Source organism: Equus asinus, chromosome 5 (genome assembly GCF_041296235.1).
Source record: "Equus asinus isolate D_3611 breed Donkey chromosome 5, EquAss-T2T_v2, whole genome shotgun sequence".
Lineage (NCBI taxonomy): Eukaryota > Metazoa > Chordata > Mammalia > Perissodactyla > Equidae > Equus > Equus asinus.
Window position 1 is genome coordinate 16,524,560 of NC_091794.1, and position 20,030 is coordinate 16,544,589.

Sequence of the window (20,030 nt, forward strand, 5' to 3'; positions counted from 1 at the left end):
AGAGCTCTTTCTATTTGGGAGATCTTTGTTCCTTTGGTGGTTCAGGGTTATGCCCAGCTTAACTATACTTTTGGTGTTGACAATATTCTAACTATTAATATCTCTAATGATGGGACTCAGACACTTTCCTGGGAAGAGAAACTTACATTTGGAGAGATCTTAATAATTAATGAAATATACCAATGAGATAATGAAATTGGAAGCTTTCAGTATACTGCTGGGGAGGAAGAAATCTTTTTGAGTATTAGGAATATGCTAGAAGACAATGAAAAAGATCAGATAGTGAACTGAGTAAAATGACCTTTGATGTAAAGTGTCAGCTTGAAATGTCAATCCAATTCAGGACTGGATACAAAGGGACATTGTGTCGCTGAGCAGAGAGGTATTAAGTTACCTGATTATCTTCCCTGGAAGAATGCATTATGGTTTAGACACTTTTATTACCTGAAAGATGTAGACAAATCAGGGAAGATTAACAACCAGTTTTATTAGGAGGTAGCAGATGAGCTGGCGTGAATAGTACCGGTTGTTAAGAGTTCTGTATTCTCTTCCCAGCTTTGATATGCTCTCATGTGGGAATAGTCATTCTTGAAATTTAGATAGGATAATTTATATTCTGTTCCCCAGAGAAAGGGCAGTTTGGGAACTGAAGGGAGGGAACGGTTTAAGACAGCATAAAGACCCGGGGTGGCAGAAGGGCAGGAAATTCTATTATAGGATTTTTCAACTTTAATTAAAACACCACCAACAATAATAACCAGTTGTTAAGCTTTCATTTAAATAAGCTCAGTACATTTAGTATTTGCAATGTCTTTCATATATAGTACCTAATTGTTTCTGGTCCATGGAATAAGGCTACTACATAATACTATACTATTATGCTCATTCCCCTGGAAATATAATTTGCAAGGTCATTCTAGAAACTCTGATTATGAAATTCACTTCCAGTTAGTTACCCTCAACTCTTAGGAAGTTTTCTCATCTCTTTCCATCTCTTCCCACCTACCCTGAGGCTGTAACCTATAGTCTCCTAGGAATGCCCCTTACTTCCTGAATGATTTTCTAGATATATTTTCATATATAATTGGTTATTTTACCAATTTGCATTATTTATAAATCTCATTGAGAAGTGATTATATCATTTCCTAGTTTATTAGTGAAAATAAGTTGTCTGTCAGCTAACAATAAACCACTATTTTCACAGAGGCATTCTTCCTGGGTATACTTATTATGATTTACCATTTTATTAAAGGATTTTAATTGGCTGACAAAGTATAATAGAACTAAGCTTCTTTCAGGCAAGGTCGGTGGCTCACTCAAGCCCCAATGCATTGCACTAATATTTACCCCTGGACTTAGTATCTTAATCCTATTGGGAAATACCTAAAAACATAACAAAATTTCTTCCTTCCCTGATGTTCACTCAAATTACATTACATTTGCCCCCAGTCACTGTGGTGATCTTCTCCGCAGACTACTTTGAGGGGAGGATGGTGGTGAAGAAGCAGGACATTTAAACCTATATTTAAAAGGGGCAGAAGAAGAGTTTAGAGGACATGCGATCTTGGGCAGGTTTTAGGAAACAGAGGAGGCCAAGTTGAGATGAGCCTCAGTAAAATGGGCCCAAACTCTCAACAACTCCCTTACCTACTGAGGTTCCAGATTGCTGATGATTTTCTTAGTTACTCTAACAGTCCTTTTCCCATCAAACAACTCCGCTTCATTTGCAAACATCATTGGACTGTGCTCACATTTCCTTTTCCTCTTCCTCTCAGGAAGAACATTTTTAGGCCAAAACAATCCTTTAATAGACCAAAGACATAAGAGATGCTATACTTCATAAATCAGTTTCTGCTCTCTTGGCTGCTCAAGACAAAACAGCTCAAATTCTCCATGAGGCAATATATTACACTGTCATGAGATGACTTTCTATCTTCAGCTTTGGCCGTTTTCTTAACTATTAGTTGGGATTACTTCTCTTCTTGCCCCCTTACACTCAATTCTCTATACAGCAACTACAATGATTTCTTTAAATGTGAAATCAGATCCTACTACATAAATATCCAATGGCTGCCCACTGCAACTAGAATAATATTCAAACTTATCACCATGAAGCCTGGATAAGCTGATTTCTGACTCCTTTTCTGATCACATCTCCACTATACTTCTTCTTTACTGACATTCTTTCATAATTCTCCTGCCTAGCTCATTGTAGTTTCATAGTCTTTGCAGTTGCTATTCCAACTGCCTGAAATGCCTTTCCTTCAGATCTTCATATGGCTGGTTTCCAACATCATTCAAGTCTCACTTCGTGCCATCTCCTTACATGCTATCTCTATCAGGTTACACTCTTATTTTCTTCATTTCATTCATCAGTGTGTGTTAGTATGTTTACATATTTATTAACTATCTCCTCTAACTAGAATGTTCCATGAGGAAAGAGGACCTTGTAGTCCTGCACACTATTATATTCCCAGTGCTTAGAACAGCAGGGGCTCAATAAATATTTGCTGAATGATGAATAAATGAATGACTCAATGATAAAAGAAGGAACAGTAAACACGGGAAATACCAGTGCTTTTCATTCAGCGGTTCTTTAAATGTACCCCAAAATGTTTTAAAAACAAAATGCACTTTCCTAGGGCTTTAGCATCAAAAGTACTAATTTTACCAATTAAAAGCCTGCACCTCAGTGTACATTAATGACTGGTCCAAGAGCATGTGGCAAATAAGTATTGCACAATTCTGGTCTCAAATCATGTCAGACCAGTCAGTTCCACAGTGCTTTTCTTAGAACACAATACCGGGGATAATTAATCTGAGGTCCCCCGAGAGGCTTGAGCGGTCTGCGAACCCTTTGAAAAGCTGCCGTGCCCTCTTTGGGGGAGAGGACTCACAACTTTCATCAGGTTATCAATGCAAGCTGCAAACCAAAGGAGGCTGGGCATCCTTTTAAGCAATACCATTCTGAAGCACTGTGCTATCCCACTCTCCTCTACGGTAGTATACGCTCTTTTGAATACAAAAATGCTAGGTAGCAAATTTCAATCATTGTCTGCGTCTATCTGGGTTATGCTCACTTTACCCTATGGCTTTCTCATGATTTTTAAACTCTCACATTTCGGAATAGCACATGAAATACATGTCTGCATCTTCAACTCTGCTGAAATATCTCTGGCCAGTTGGGATTTAATCTCATTTTTACGTGAATACGTTGGATAGAAGCATTTTATTAGCCTAAACTCTACATAACTCGGACGTTTATTAATGATATAATCTTGGGAAAATCCTTTAATCTAAATCCTAGAAGGTTTAAATGAGGTAACACTGGGTATGTTGAATCATATGAAATTGTCATTTCTGTAGGTCAAAAGTGGTCGAATATTGGCAAAGTGAAATGGTTCAACCTGTGGTTAAGTATTCAAATGTTAACTGCTATTGTTAGAGAAATGGTTCTCACGCTACAATTCCCCCTTCCCGTAAACATTTCTACTCACGTGGAATGTATTGCTGGGAAATGGTGCCGGGGGATGGCAGTGAATTTGCCCAAGATTTTAATTTATAATATATAGGCTTTCTTAAATCTTACTATAGCAGGTGCCTCCAAATAATACCACAAGACAGCCTGGAGAATGGGCCTTAGAAGAATAAATTCATAGAGGCTGATTGTTTTTCTCACACCAAGATGCACTTTTAACTGGACAACTTTTAAATGGATATCAAATCCATGGCGCGGGTTCATGGAGACTGTGTTGGATTCCCATTGCTGCTGTAACAAAGTACCACAATCTTAATGGCTTAAACAGCAGAAATTTATTATAGTTCTGGAGGTCAGAAGTCCTTAAATCAAGGTGTCAGCAGGGCTGTGTTCTTGCTGCAGACTTAAGGGCAGAATCCCTCTCCTTGTCTTTTTTGGGTTCTAGAGGCTGCCTGCATTCCTTGGCTCAGGGTCCCCTTCTCCATCTTCATATTTCTCTCTTCGATGCTGTTTCCATTGTCACATCTCCTTCTCTGATTCTGACTGTCCTGCCTGCCTTCCCTTACAAGCAACACTGTGATTACATTAGGCCTACCCAGATAATCCAGGACAATCTTCCCATCTCAAGAGCCTTAATTTAGTAATATCTTTTAAAGCCCCTTTTGCCAGGTGGGGCAACATATTTACAGATTCTGAGCATTAGGACATAGACATCTTTGGGGATGTTTGGGGATCATCATTCTGTCGATCACAGGGACCAAAATAGCCCAGGTATTCAAATTTTAAATAGCAAGCAAAACAGTATCTTGTTTCTTTAAAGCTCATATCATGGTAAGCTGCACAGAAAATTTTACATACACCCTGTTATAATTCTTAAAGAGATAGTAACCTACAACTTTCCGGCCCCACTTTTTGGCACATGTATATGGAAATCATATCTTGGTTTTGGTTTCTACAGTCTTATTTTACCTCTTTGCCTAGTTTTAGTTAATCCTACTTGTTCACTCCCAACTTATCTTTTTTGCAGAATTCATACTGCTAACCCTAGCCAAAGAATACGGTAAGTTCTTTCAGCAGTGTCTTCTTCTAACTCTAGGAATAAAAGACCCAAGTTTTTAGCCAAGAACCAACCAGGACAGAGTTCCTGCACTTCTCATTACACCTTTCTTGTGGCCTCCCCTCAGGCGCTATATACAGCCTGTCTTAATAAGCTAAGCAGCATTGCAGGTGTTAACACAAATGACTCTACCATGAGAAATCCCCTCCCTCAGCCCCTTGCTTGGCTAAACTTAACTCAGATGTCTTCCTTCTTCTCTCATCTAGAATATCTGATTCCCTGACCTACATCCACCCTGCCCACCATCTCCAGTGAACATTAGCCCTTAAATACTTAAGCCTCATCGGCACAGGCCCATCACGACAGCATAACATCCTTGTCCTGCTGGAAACTATTCAGCATCCAGAGGACCATCTTTATGCTGATAACACTAAAATATAAAATAATGCCAACAGCTGGTGCTACAAATGGCTTTTAAAAACGATGTTCATTCACTAAAATTCCTCTTGCTACTTTTGACATGAAACACGCAGTCTCTAATTATTCTGATCAAGACGGTGAAATACAAAAACAAACTTTAATTGTGTTTAACAGATATTTAATCAGGACTCACTGAACTACAGATTAAAGCTGAAATTCATAAACCATAATTACCCGATTGTCGCAATCTTTTGGTCCACATTCTCCTTCCGTCTGGGCGTCTGGCACCTTGCCCCGAATTTCTTTTACTGTCTTCTCAGCTTCGTTACTGTTCATGTTTTCCAGCAGAGATTTAGCACAGATTACAAAATATCTGTTCTTGGCAACTTTCTTCATTAGCTTTTTTTCCCCCCTTGCAAAAAAGTTTATTTTTTTTCTACCAGAGTAGCTGGAACAGGCACACATTTAGGGTGCTTTGGTGACACAAACTAATTATACAGTCATCAGAAGATAATACGGTAGCGATAACGAGAGTTACCATAGTCATCATGTAGGTATCATGCAATTTCTCCGGTATGCCATGTGGTGTGTCCCAGTCACCATGTAATTACCTCATGTCGCCACTGCATTGATTTATGGAAAATGCTTATCTCACCCTAACAAAACCTTTTCCACCATATTTGGAAAAGAAAAAGAAGTAGAATTCTTAGTTCTCCTCTCTAGCGCTGCTCATTCCCAGTAAGGTGTTGCCATGTGAATTTAAGAGAAGCACCTGTCCTCGCCCAAAAATTTGCTTTTACAGGGTGCAAATGGAGCAATTCTGTTTCCTTTTGCTTCATTCCACCCAGGTGAGAGAAGTAATTACCAACAATACATACAATTTCTCTTTTGTTGTTTTTAAAAAGCAAGCAAACAAAAAACACCAAAAAAAAAAAAAAAACCACAAACCTCAAACCCAACCCCACCCTATTTACTTAGGATTCGTTTAGTCTGGCACTTCCTCCCTGCTCTTCCCTTTCAAAGCTCAGTCACTCACATTTGTTTTTTCCTAGAATTATGGTGTAAATCATTCTTAACAAGCTAGCTTGAAACTTGTCTCACTCAGTAGAAACACATAACGCCACTGTAATTGAAGCGCGGAATGGCAAGCTTGAAACTCTTTCTAACTATTTTTGGGGGCTGCTCTTCAGAAGGACACACCGAGTTTCCCTTGCAGTGCTGTAACCTCTGTGTCACACAGTTAGGATAACATCACAGACCAAGGCAAAAGGATAAAGAGAAGGCACTGGCAAAAGAAGAGGTGGGTGGTTCCTTTATTCCCCCCAGTTGGGCAGACAACCCTCTGAAGCAAGGACTGTAGTTACTACTTATGCATCTCCAGTTGACGGCTTGAAGTCTGACCTCACTAAGACCTCTAGAGATGACATCCCACCTGAGAGTTCCAGTAGAAAACAGCCTGGAGTGGCTTACTTTGCAGCACAGATGAAAGCTCTTTCCGATTCAGCTTTTATTAGTCACCTCCCAATCTGAGAGTTGCCCGTTCAATTGTACATTTAACTCAAGTTGGAGTAAAAATCACCCCCAGATTTAGAAGGGCCGGAAAAATTGCTCTCCTATCCTAGAGCATTGTTCTTCAATCACAGTTCCTCTAAATACAGTTGACAGCCTTCGAGATGCAAAATGCATCACTTTAATGTAGTTGAGGTCCCCTTCACTGCATTGCCAAATCTATTTAGCAGAATCTTCTTGGAATAATCTGTCCCTAGACCTGAGGATGCGCAGTGATTTTAAGCATTTTAAGCTAACGATAATGGTTAGTGCTGAGAACAGATGTACCTGGCTGTGATGTGATCTATTCCAGTAGGCTTTTATGAGCTATTCATTCCTATTGACTTAGCATTTTATGTCTGTGCTTTTGCCTGGTGTGATGGTTGCATAGGGGTGTCATGTGTGTATTTTCCTGATGTGTGATGGCTGCACAGGGGGCTCTGTGTATTTTCTCAGTGCAATGGCTACACAGGGTGTTGTGTGTGTGTTTGCCTGGAGTTATAGTTGCACGTGTTATTGTGTGCCTCTTCTCCCCCGATCTGATGCCTGCTTGTAGGGTCGGTCCTCTGTGTATCTTTTTCCTAGTGCGGTGGTTGCACTCGTTGCTCTGCTAATGATGGACATTTCTAGCAATTATCTATCTACAGGGTCCTAGGGAAAGAAATGCAGTAAAATCAATAAACGGTGCTAAACAGGCCCTTGTAAACATGAAATGACACCCCTCCATAAGCGCCTTTTCCTACCATAGCATGTAAAAATCCTAGTGCTGTTACCTTATTGGCACTGGGATAAAATTTCTATAGTCTCTCCATCTCGTTCATATATTGTAATCATTGGGGGAGTTTGAGATTACTGCTGGTTTGAGGGCTTTTACACATGAATCCATCTAACGACACTTTTCACTACATTGTCCTACACATCACCTCTTACACACCACCCTGACTTGCTCTGGTATAATAGCTGAAATTCTGAAAGTGAATATGCCTTTCATTTATTCCTACGGTCTCACCAAGCCCTCCCCACATGCCCCCTACATCACACACATGCACAACCCCCTCCCTTGCCTCCCTCTAGTCTCTGTATCCCTCCTGTGTTCACCAAATGGAACTGACAAAGGAGAGAACCAATGAGGTTAAAGTCTTTTGAAACCCCTGGAATACAGATGAGCTGGGAGGCATCTGGAAACAAAACCAGACACTTGAAATCAAAGAGACAAGTAAATTACTATCCTAATCTAGGAAGAATAACTAAAGGTGTCAGTGGGGTTCCATTGATAGCACTTGGCCCTGGGCCAGAATGCCAAGGGTTCAAACTCCACACCAGCTTTGGGCTCAGGCCCAAGACTTGCCACTGCAGGGCGCAGCAGCACATGCAGCAGTGTTAAAGGTGTCAGTCTTCTGCAGAGAGGTTAAGTCCAAGTCCTCCTGCCTGTTGTCATCACACCCCGGAGCGATGCAGAGATAACCCCAGCTTCCTCTCCACCGCCTTTCTCAACAGGACGGGCTGTGCAGGCACTGGTGCTCAGCGACAGTATTTGCTAATACCAGTACTGTACAGTTAGTGAAATGCCCCTTTTCTGATGAGGCTGCTCGAAGAAATAAAGCATGTGCAAGAAAAGCCAACTACCTCCTCTTCTCCCACAGAAAAACCTGAAGTCTGTCCTAAAAGATTCTTCTGTCAATGCAAAGAGCTAAGTTTGGAAACCTAAAACCACGTGTCTAAATGAAAGGAAATGTTTTCATTGGAACAGCTTACATGTCTGGTACACTTGCATAAAAACTATTGCATAGCATTTTAGAGCTAAAATTGCTATAAAATGCTTAATACAGTAAGAATAATTATGAGATTTTGCACGCACAGCTGGTATACAACTAAAGTCTCAGCCACAGATTCAATGGAGCATGGGAAAACCATTTATAAAAATTCCTGGTATGCCAGTTTAACTCACCATCAACATCCCATCAACACTTCCTCCATTCTTTAGGTGGATGGGAGAGACATTTACCTACCAAGTGCTTCATTTCCTCTTTCATGGATGTCATTATTACTTGATTCAAGGAATTGTAGTCCTTACTCGACACTAGCAATATAAATTGTGACAGGAACACGTGACCTGAACACAAAGCTCTCCACTGAGCACAAGGGTTACAGGTAAAGTCAATAATGAACCAAAAGACCAAATTATGAAGTCTCCCTGCAGTACCTTCTCCCTCTTTTACTTCCTTTGTCTTGTATTCCTTCACTTCTTCTTATCTACCCTCTCTTTCTCCAAGATTCAAATCCTTGAGTGACTTCCTGGATATTCTTGACACGCCCCCAGCCTCCACACCCGCCACCTGCCTTCCCCCAGGTAACACCCCAAGGCTAGAACTCTTCCTTCCCTTTCTCCCCACTCAAATTATAATGGTTTTTTCTTCTCTGTTCCTTTTAGCTCCAGCTAATAATCACTTGAAAGAGAGCTAAGCAATTTGGATGAGATATTAATACTTGATAATAATTTAATATAGACTATTTCTTGATAAAAAAATTGAACGTAAGAGTCAAAGGCAGAATCTCTTCATTGTGGCCTTTTAGGTTCTGTGGAAAATGCCATAATAAGTGAGATGATTCTAATCAGAGGCATTGCTGGATGTTCGTTGCACTGTCTTGGTCAAAGGAAGAGAAGCCACTGTGGATCTATGCAAACCCCCAGGGGGACAGACAGTCTGGGGACACAAAGACAACATGGTACAATACAAAACGAATTGGACCAGAATCAGGAAACCGAAGTGTGAGTATCAATAAATTTTGCCACCAAGTGTTCGGGCAAGTCCTTCAGTTCCCTCAGCTGAGAAAGGAGGCCCTTGGATTAGAAAATCTGCACGGTTCCTTCCAGCTCTGACATGAAGGTCACATCATGGCTCTCTGACTGAACGTCAGTTGGCTCTCCTGGTTTAGCTGCTTCTTCCAGTTGAGAATTAGAGTCTCTGAATAAAGGGACTGCTGTTTCACGTGGAGACATTCTAACCACAGGGGTGTTGATGTCCTCCTGTAAGTAAGTCTTAAGATCTCTGCCCACTACCTGCACATACTTCTTTGACCTGGCTCCTTCATGCTAGATATTTTCTCAGCATTTTGTTTCTCCTTATTTTCTCAATTCAACAAACATTTCACGAGCACTTTCTACATAGGAAACACAGAGCTAATCATTGAAGATAGGGTAGAACAGGATACCATCTCTGTTTCCTAAGCACAAATAAATCTACTGTTCTCGTTCATTCTTTCTCTATCTTCCCTTCACTCTATGCATACACATGTATACTTCTGAAACCGTAAAATTACATAGAAAAAATACGAATTAGACTTAGGTCATCTGCATCCAGTCCAAAGTACGATTTATCTTCAAGAAAAAAATATGATAATTTGTATTAGAAAATTATAGTCATTCAAATATGCATTTCAATAGTATGAAGGGTATTTCTCAACATGTATTTTGAGGTCATTGATTTACAATGAGGACAACAATTTGGGTAGCAAGAAGATTATAAAGCCAAAACCATCCCTTCTGTAGGAGTCCTGATAAAATCCTGGGATAAAACCTGTGACTCCTGTGACTAGTCTCTGGGAAAGTGAGAAGGCAAGATATTTCTGTTTAGTGTTTTTTTCCCCTGAGGATTTTGGGTTCTAATACCTCCAAAGCTTCCTCAATTAATAACAATAACTGCCACTTATTGAGTACCTATTAAATTCCAGGCACTTTAAATATATTATTGCATATTAAGAAAATGAGTCTGCAATGTAGATACTATTCCCCTCACTTGACAGATGTGAAACTGAGGCTCAGGGAGGTGAAGCACTTCATGAAAGACAATATGGGCAGTGTTCAGGGTTGAGATTTCAACTCCAGGTCTGTCTTTGTGCCACAGAGCTCCATAAACATTCCTTGGTTCTGCCAAATCTAACTTTAAAAAATGAATAATCTTGCTTGAATGCTTTGTTAGCAAACAAGGAAAACATCCTTTATATTCTTTCTTCACATTCATTCATTGCACTACATACAGCACAATGAAAACAGGAGATGGTTAAGATTTTTCTAAGTAGATCTGGCTGCCTTTTCATATTTATTCGGACTGAGAGGAATAATCAAATTTGGGGCTCTCAATCAAAGTGAAAGAATGAGCTATTTGCTATCTGAACAAGTATTTGTTATTAATTGATCAGACATGGATAAGATGTGTTATTACAACCATATCTGTGAGCTATGATTCACGTGGTTCTACTGCACATTACTCTGTGCTGTTTCTCATTTTCGTGCACTTTGGACATTTTGTTTTGTTTTTATGAATTTAGTCACAGTTGGTTGTGTTTTGAACTTTGTAAAAATGGAATATTAAGAAAATTAAAAAAAGAAAAAGAAAATATTTTCAAAATGATGTCAAAATCGAATCTCCCCCTCACTAATTTGATTTGTAGGAAATGGAGAACAAAGTAGAGCAAGCAGAATGCTTTTAAATACGTCCTAATTACTTCAATGTGCAAATGCATGGACTGCATCGAAGCCCACATTGAACACTTTGCACTTCAATTGTGCTTATTCATCTAAATTCTCTAGATAGACATTCTATGAAAAACAGGAGATAAACGTCACTATAGCCAGTCATTCTACAGTCACTGGGGGAAAACTCTTGTTCAAAATTTCAAGCTTACCTTTCAGGTCAGCTTGGTTTTGGATTAACGCAGAAGATCATTAGTCTGAATAATACAAAATAACAGATAATTTACTGCAGCTACTCAAGTTTTCCCAATTGACCCTGTTTTCTCTATTCTTTTCTGCTTTCAGTGGGGTGGGGTGAGGGGTGGGGCCAGCAAAGCCACGCTGTATTGAGCAGGGCGAGTCCTGGGGAATGATGCCATGGGGCGGGAGGTAATGCACAGTCAAAGCTGGGATGGAATCTTGATCCCAGGGTTACTTAAAGCTTGGTCTGGGACCAGCTACACCAGAATCACCTGAGGACCATGTTGAAAAGACATATTTCAGGGTTTCACCCCAGAGCAAATCAACTGAATTAGTCTCTTGAGGTGGAACTCAAAAGATCTGCATTTCAAACAAACTTCCCAAGTAATTGTTATGCTGCTGAAGCCTGAAAAGCACTGGCTTATGCACTTACACTCTCTGATTCTATATTCAGTGGGAGCCCTGCTGGTAGAGCTGTACCTTCTGTCCCAATCGTCAAGATGCCTGTGCAAGTACAACCAGTTGTCCTGGGAGGCATCAATTTTAATAATAAGAGCCCAAGGGCTTAGCAGGCATGACGCTGTCTCATAGGCAAGATGTCATCCAATCCCCACAGCAAGGACTATGAGATAAGCATTATTACTATTCCCACCTTTCAGATGAGGAAATTGAGATTCAGAAAGATTTAGTAACTTCTTTTGGGTGTCACCCTAATCATTCCAAGAACTCTTTGCAATGAACTGCACGACTTTAACTCTTAGCCCTGCAGAAAAATATCTTCTTGAAAGATGTTTACTCCCAAAGATGTTCACGATTTGTTGATAGTATCATTGTACAGGAACTCGCCTAAATGCTAGTAAGATGGGTTATATAATGATACATACAGTGTGAGCCTTTGTAGCCAAGTAACTTTTCCCTTAGATTATTTTTACAGGCACTAAAATCATCTAAACTAAGATGCTTAATCTTTCATTAGTTCATCCAACAATCATGCACCTTGCCAGAACCTGAGGTAACAAAGATAAATAGGACACAGCTGCTGCCTTCACCGAACTTGCACTTCTGAAAAAGAGATGAACTTGTGTACAAAAGGTCCTGGGTTAACTTGTAGTCAGTGGAGGCTGCCTGGAGAGAGAGTGGTTCATCCTCCTGGCAGATGAAGGGAAAGAGGGTGCGGTCTGGAAATTTTTCGTTGCTCCAGCCGTTTGCCATTGGCTAGTGTAAGGAATTTAGATTTTGAAAGAAGATTACCTTTTTACTTACACCGTTTTGTTAGGAAAGGGGCAGACTAAGTTACTCGTATATTTTGAGCCGAGAAAACTTTATCTGGTTCATTCTTTCTGGCATCCAACCGGGTTTCTTTTTTGGCTAAATTCTGGGTACAGAGCCAAGTAAGTTGTTATGTTTATTCATTCTTACATAGAGCAGCCGAGACTCTATTCTTGAGATGGGTGCCTGATAAATTTTATCAGTAGTAGTTCATTTCACCCAATAAAAGTGACTCCATAGTGACATATTGGCTGTGTCCTTTACTTCATTTTCATCTGTTTCAATTACTCAAAATGCTAGTATTAGATTATGAAAGTTTTACACTATGAGGAATTTAGAAGTTAAAAACAATTGAAAACATAAAAAGTGATCTAGATTTCTTCCTTGGTGCTAATCTCATATACATGTAAATGTGGTTTGAGCATACTAATGTAGAACTGATTGATGGTATAAAGAAAATGAGGTTCTGGGAGTCAAAGTGCAGGCTGATAACCTAAGGCAAATGCACAAGGATCGAAAAGAGAAAAAGGGAGACTCTAGGAAACACCTGGCAATAGAAACAATAGTATATGATTCAGAAAATATATACCATATCATATGCAATATGATGTGATTCCAAATATCTATATGTCAGCTATTTCAGAAGCTTAATAAATTGGAAAAGGAAAACATTTTAATTAGTGAGAGGTGACAAATAGTAGACATATATTCTTAAGGTAAATTATCATCAAATTTGGAATTAATTAATTAGATTATTTGCTGTTTGCTGATTTTATTTTATTTTTTTGTTGAGGAAGATTGGTCCTGAGCTAACATCTGTTGCCAATCTTCCTCTTTTATTTTTGCTTGAGGAAGATTAGTCCTGAGCTAACACACATGCCAGTCTTCCTCTACTTTATATGTGGGTTGCTGCCTCAGCATGGCTGACTAGCAGTGTAGGTCTGTACCTGGGATCTGAACCCATAAACCCGGGCCACCCAAGCAGAGTGCACAAAACTCAACCACTATGCCCCTGAAAACTTTCATTTTTCTAATCATTAGAGTACTTTTAGAACATTTAGAAAGTTTAAGGAGAAGAAGAAATAAAATAGCACTTAATTCCACCATACAGAGGTAACTACGGTTCACATTTTAATGTATTTCCTTTGATTGTGACCAAATACTTCCAGTTTTCTCATTTGGGATCATGTTAGGTATACAAGTTTCCTTTGGATCAGGTATTTTCAGTTATATTATTTCATGAGTATTTACTAGTAAAAAAATTCTTTAAAATATCTTTAATAACTGTACAACTAATTATATGTAATGATATATATGGATGCTCCATAATTTCTTTAACAATTTCTGATTAAATATTTAAGATCATTTTCCTCTTCTTTCCCTTTTATAAATGACATTGTGATGAATATCTTTGTATATAATCTTTGTCTGAGTTTCTATTTCTTATAGATAGTTTCCCAGAAGTGAAATTACTGGGTCAAAGAATATATATATATTTTTAAAGATTTTATTTTTCCTTTTTCTCCCCAAAGCCCCCAGGTACATAGTTGTATATTTTTTTAGCTGTGGGTCCCTCTAGCTGTGGCATGTGGGACACCACCCCAGCGCAGCTCGATGAGCGGTGCCCTGTCTGCGCCCAGGATTCGAACCAACGAAACACTGGGCCACCTGCAGTGGAGCGCACGAACTCAACCACTCGGCCACGGGGCCAGCCCCCCCAAAGAATACATTTTTAAAGAAAAGATCCTGATAATATAATGTCGTATTCCTTTGCAGAATTTTGGGTCAATATATAGCCCCCACTATCACTATGATTTGAGTGCCACTTGCCAGCACTGAGAATTATTATTTTTATAAACCACGTCTTTGAGTGCTAGTGAGTTAAAGTACTTTTTCGTATGTTTATTAGTCACTTTATTTCCTCTTTCATGATTTTTTTTTAATATTCTTCTGAGATGTTCTGTTTGAACAAATATATATCCCAGTGTCTTTGCATCTTTTGCTTCCACCTAATCTCTGATGGCATCACTATACTCTGGACTCCTTACCTCATCCTGGACATGTCAGCATGGCTGCCTGGCCCGCATTCCAGATTTCTTCCATTCTGATCCATTTTGTACACTGCTGCCCAACAGTACTTTCGAAAATACTGCTTTAATCCTATCAGTCCTGGTCAAGAACGTACGGTAACTCCCAGTTATTTATTTACTGGCCCAATTCAACTGCCTTATTCAGGGGAAAATTAATCCCATTCTTGGATATTTCCTTATGGATTCTATTGAATAACTTAGGTTATTGATGTATGGAACCTATAAGCAGTTAAGTTTTTATATGTGGGTATCTATACATAAAAAAGAGAGAGACAGACAGACATAATGCCAAATTCTAGACACAAGCACTGGAAGGGGCTTTATGGAGCACCAAGCCCAACTCTACATTTATAAATGAAGAAACTGACTCAAAGAGTTCAATAAATAGCCCAAGGTCATGGAGCTAGTTAAATGACAGAACTAGGACTAAAAACCAAGTCTCCTGATTCCCTGTTCAGTGCCTTTTAAATAGAGAATACTAAAAATCATTTTTACAATTCAAAGAATAGAAACAGCTAGGAAGACAGTTTAATTTCAATCTGTTCTTATGTATAAAAGACTGTTAAAATCATGCCACATAGAAGGCTTGAATGTTCTTATAAAAACAAATAATATGTACTTATAAATCGATCAAATGTGTCATTAAAATTTCCATAAAATCTGCACATCAGCAAATGACCCAGTTTATACTAGTTTGCTTTTTTCTTGTTAATACACATTGTTTTATTTAATCTGCTTTGCTATAATAGCAGCATCAGATTCTAGTGTGTTGCAGATCATCATTAAGTTTCCTGGTAACATTTAGTGGTACTCAATGGAAAATCCAATTTTTCTAGCAATTTCTAGAAAGAATTTCCTTTTACTATAATTGAGGATCTTAAGAACTACCCTTAAAAAATAAAACAATAAGAGCTACTTCAAAATGCCTCTATTTGAATAGTTAACAACAGGAAATGTTCTGGAAGAACATGGTCTATTAGCAATTGAATATGATGCAATTATTGGTATTTAATCACTGTTTCTTACTCAAGAGTCACACAGTATTTGCCAAATGAAAACTTAACAGTAGTCACTGATGTGAGAATGGGAGTTGCCAAATATATTTATTATTTGTAGGGGTAGGTAGGGCAGAAGGCTCAAATGTGGAAATAGCTATGAATGGAACTAACATCAATAGGGGGTCATTGATTATAAAAGGTTTGGTTCACAAAGCATGTTTGCCTAATGAAAGTATTGACAGAAAAACTATTTATCAAACCATATGGCGGTTCAATGGTTTACAAAATCTAAGATTTAAATAAATAAGTGGGTCATCCAGCAGTAGAGGGAGACTCTAAAGAGATCTCAGCTCTGTTTTCTTTCTGTGTGTGCACATGAGTGCACACAAAACAGGTCCATCCATTTCACTCTCAATAAATAGTTGTTAAGCACCTACTTTGTGCTAGAAGCTCTCTACCAACCAAAGAAATGATCCAGCTTTTTTGATTATCCTCTCCACAGCTGTATCATAAAAACAAATAATAATCTATATCTGACATAATATATTACAACAAAAAATGAGAAATTGGGTAGGAAGAGAGGAATGAAGAAACAACATTCTGAATTTCTTATTTCATACAGCATACAATTTCATTAATGATAATTAAAGGAAATAGGCATAAATGTTTTTTTAAAATGACAGTAATCATTACAAGAAAAATAAACTATGCTTTAAAACTTCCAAATTGCTAGATTGATAACAAATAAAGCAGTCATATATCAAAAGAGAAAAAGAGAGAGACAGAGAGAACAAGGATGCATAAAAACACACAGAATAGTAAATAAAATTTCTGAGATAGGACCAGATATATTCTTTACAACAATAAATATCACTTAATTTAATTAACTTATTAAAAATAAACACCATGACGGAGGTTTAAAAAAAACACCAAATCTAAACAGAGGGTAGTACTTTAAGAGCACTAGCTTTGATAGTGGAGAAAACTGAGTTCAAATCTTACTTCTGCCATTTGCTAGTTACAACCTCTTTCCTAAGGGGAAATGTATTTAGCCTATTCACTTCAATTTCCTAGTTTATAAAATGGGAATAAAAATGACTGATTACAGCGAGAACTGGATAATTAATATCTATAAAATTCAGCACCTAGCACAACTAAACATTCAATAATAATAACTATTGTTTATAATATTTGTTTTAAAATGATATATCTAAATAAAAGAGAGGTAAAAATCAAAGGAGTGCTGTCCAAGATGTATTGTCAGCTGAAGAAATTGATATAATATAAAATGAGAAAGCCAGAGAGTGAGACTTAAAAAGGTCATCATTTCTGCAAAGAAACTAAAGGCAGCAAAGAGGGCTGAAGCCATAAGCCTGATGAAATCCGGATCCAGAAGCACGCAGAGGTGTCTAGGAGTCTAGCTCTTGAGTAATGGAGCCAAAAAGGCTCCTTATGAAATGATGGAACTGAGCTCGACTCACTACTTCAGCAGAGGCTGCAAAAAGTTTGGGCAACGGGGGCTGGCCCCGTGGCCGAGTGGTTAAGTTCTCCAGCTCTGCTGCAGGCAGCCCAGTGTTTCGTTGGTTCGAATCCTGGGCACGGACATGGCACTGCTCATCAAACCATGCTGAGGAAGCGTCCCACATGCCACAACTAGAAGGACCCACAACGAAAAATATACAACTATGTACTGGGGGGCTTTGGGGAGAAGAAGGAAAAAAAATCTTAAAAAAAAAAAGTTTGGCTAACTGCTGCCTGGGGTGATAGCTTATATAGAGCTGCAGGCACTGAGAGGTGGAAAGATAAAGATGCAGCCTCATGATCAAATATTCTTAAAGGGAAGAAGCTGAAAGATACCATTGTATGATTTGGATTGGGACTAGGAACCCAGGAATCTAGATAAGGCAATTGCAAAACCACTAATCAGGGATGTATGAACAAAAAAAAAAAAAAAAAAAGAGAGAGAGAGAGAAAGAAAGAAACAAGGCAAAAAAGCCTTATGAGCAACATTAACCTACAAAACAAAATTCTGAAACATAGCAAGAAATCTAATGCTAAGAAAACCAACAAAATTAGTAATTGGAACATTCACCCCAGAAGAATTTAATTTTGTAGAATTGTCTGACAATGACCTCAACATGAGTATCTTTGCAATGCTCAGAGATAAATAAAAGAGTCATTCCTATAAAAGAACAAGAAATTATTCAATAAAAAAGACAGCAATAAGATAAGAATAGGTGAATAAAGAACCAATCAGAAATCTTAAAAATGAAAAATATGTTCATTGACATAAAAATGCAATAGATGGAATAACTCAAGATTAGGCAACTTCAAGGAGAGGATTAAGTGAGTTGGAAGGTAAAAGAACAAGAAATTATCAAATAAAAATAGACAGCAATGAGATAAGAATAGGTGAATACAGAATCAGCCAGAAATCTTAAAAATGAAAAATATGTTCATTGACATAAAAATGCAATAGATGGCATAACTTAAAATTAGGCAATTTCAAGGAGAGGATTAAGGGAGTTGGAAAGTAATATTAAAGAATTCTCTCAGAAAAAAAATCACAAAGTGTAAAATATATTTTTAGAAAAAGAAACAGCAGTTGAGATACGGTAAATTGACTAGGAAACACCAAAATATATCTTATAAGAATCCCAGAAGAAGAAAATGGAGGTAATAACAAAGAAACGATAAAGGAAAAAAAATAGCCGAGAATTTTCCAGAATTAGAGTCCTGAGACTAGAAAGTATATCCTGAGTTCATGACTGATAATTCAAAATAAATCCACATCTAGACACATTTCAAAGAAACCATAAGACATCAAGGATATAGAAAAACTCTTAAAAGCTACCAGAGGGAAAAGGCAGACTACCTACAAAGAGATGAAAAATAGATTGATAGCAGATTTCTCATAAGTAATGAGAGTTGACAGAAAAATAGTCTAAGATACAATTGAATAATATCTTCAAATGGGGATCAGAAATACCCAGATTAATTGTTATTTAAGATAAAATATAAAGAAACTTTTAGGTACACACAAAGAGTGTACCACCCAGTGCCCTCTCTAAAGAATTACTACAAGATGTGATTCACCGAGAAGAGTGAAGCCAGAAAGGAAGGCACAGCACCCAAGAATAATAGTGGGCACAGTAATGACCAAAACACATGAACAAATATAATTAAGCATTGATGATAAAAAATCAATGACAACTACTTTTGTATAAGTTTAAAACAAATAGGTAAAACTAAAACTCCATTCAACAATTACGATACCAAGATTGATACTCAGTAAGTAGATAAAACATGCTAGGCACCATTTTTACATTAAGGAGAAAGCTAGAAATACTAAAAAGTAGATTTTGTTTATTTATTTATTTTGTAAGGAAGATTTGCCCCGAGCTTACATCCATTACCAATCCTCCTCTTTTTGTCACTTGAGGAAGATTGGCCCTGAGCTAACATCTGTGCCAGTCTTCCTCTATTTTTTGTACATGAGACGCCTCCACAGCACAGCTGATGAACAAAGTAGGTCCACACCCGGGATCCAAACCTGCAACCCAGGCCGCCGAGGCAGAGGTCCTGGAACTTTAACCACTCAGCCAGGGGGCTGATCCCATGGATTTTATTTTTAATTAGAAAAATATGTAGTTAGGTATACACTCAAAAATTTTAGCATAAGCACTAAAGAAACAGATAAGCCACCTATAGATTTCAAGCCCAGCAGTAAAATCCATGTACCAGGTCATAAGAGACATTTCAAAAATTTTTTTTCAATTAAAACCATATAAAACACATCCTCTTAGTATAGTGCAATTAAATTTAGAATCAGTAATAAAAATAGAGAAATATATGCTTAGAAAGTAAAAAACATACACTTCTAAATAATTCAATGGTTAAAAATAAATCAAAACAGACATTACAAAATATTTAAAACTCAGCAAAACTACATTATCAAAATATGCTATGCAGCTAATGAGAAACTTGAAAAAGAATTTGGAGACTAAAACTCATTTGTAAAAATAATAAGTATTGAAATTTTAAACGAGTAATAATTCCACTCAGGAATCTAGAAAAAGAAAAATGGCTTAAACTATAAAAAAGTAGAATGAAGGAAATAATGTTGATAAAATCAAAAAGTAATAAAATAGAATACAAAGACACAATAAGGGAAGTAAGCAAAATCAAATGCCAGTTTTTGAAAAAAGTAAATGAAAAAGAAAAATGTTAACAACTAGTAAGAGAAAAGGCTGAGATAAATAATGTTAGGAATAAGAGGGCACATAATTAAAGATAAAATAAAAAATCATAAGACTCTTATGAACTTTATCCAAATAAATCTGAAAGTGTAGATTGTTAATTGCATATTTTTCTTAAAAAAAACTTCCTAAAATTGCCTTAAGAAGAAATAGAACACTTGAATAAACCAATAACCATGGAAGAAATTGAACTGATA

The 20,030-nt window shown here is 37.7% G+C and overlaps 1 protein-coding gene and 1 long non-coding RNA gene across 46 annotated transcripts in view; one reads left to right on the forward strand and one right to left on the reverse strand.

The window, feature by feature from the left end:
* Positions 1 to 19,555, forward strand: part of LOC139045229 (uncharacterized) — a 60,764-nt gene extending 41,209 nt beyond the window's left edge. The window contains exon 3 of the long non-coding RNA XR_011503165.1: positions 1 to 19,555. This exon is cut by the window's left edge and continues 31,446 nt beyond it. This is a non-coding gene — a long non-coding RNA (uncharacterized lncRNA).
* Positions 1 to 20,030, reverse strand: part of ZBTB20 (zinc finger and BTB domain containing 20) — a 770,050-nt gene that overhangs the window by 224,003 nt on the left and 526,017 nt on the right. The gene's annotated exons all lie outside the window — the stretch shown is intronic.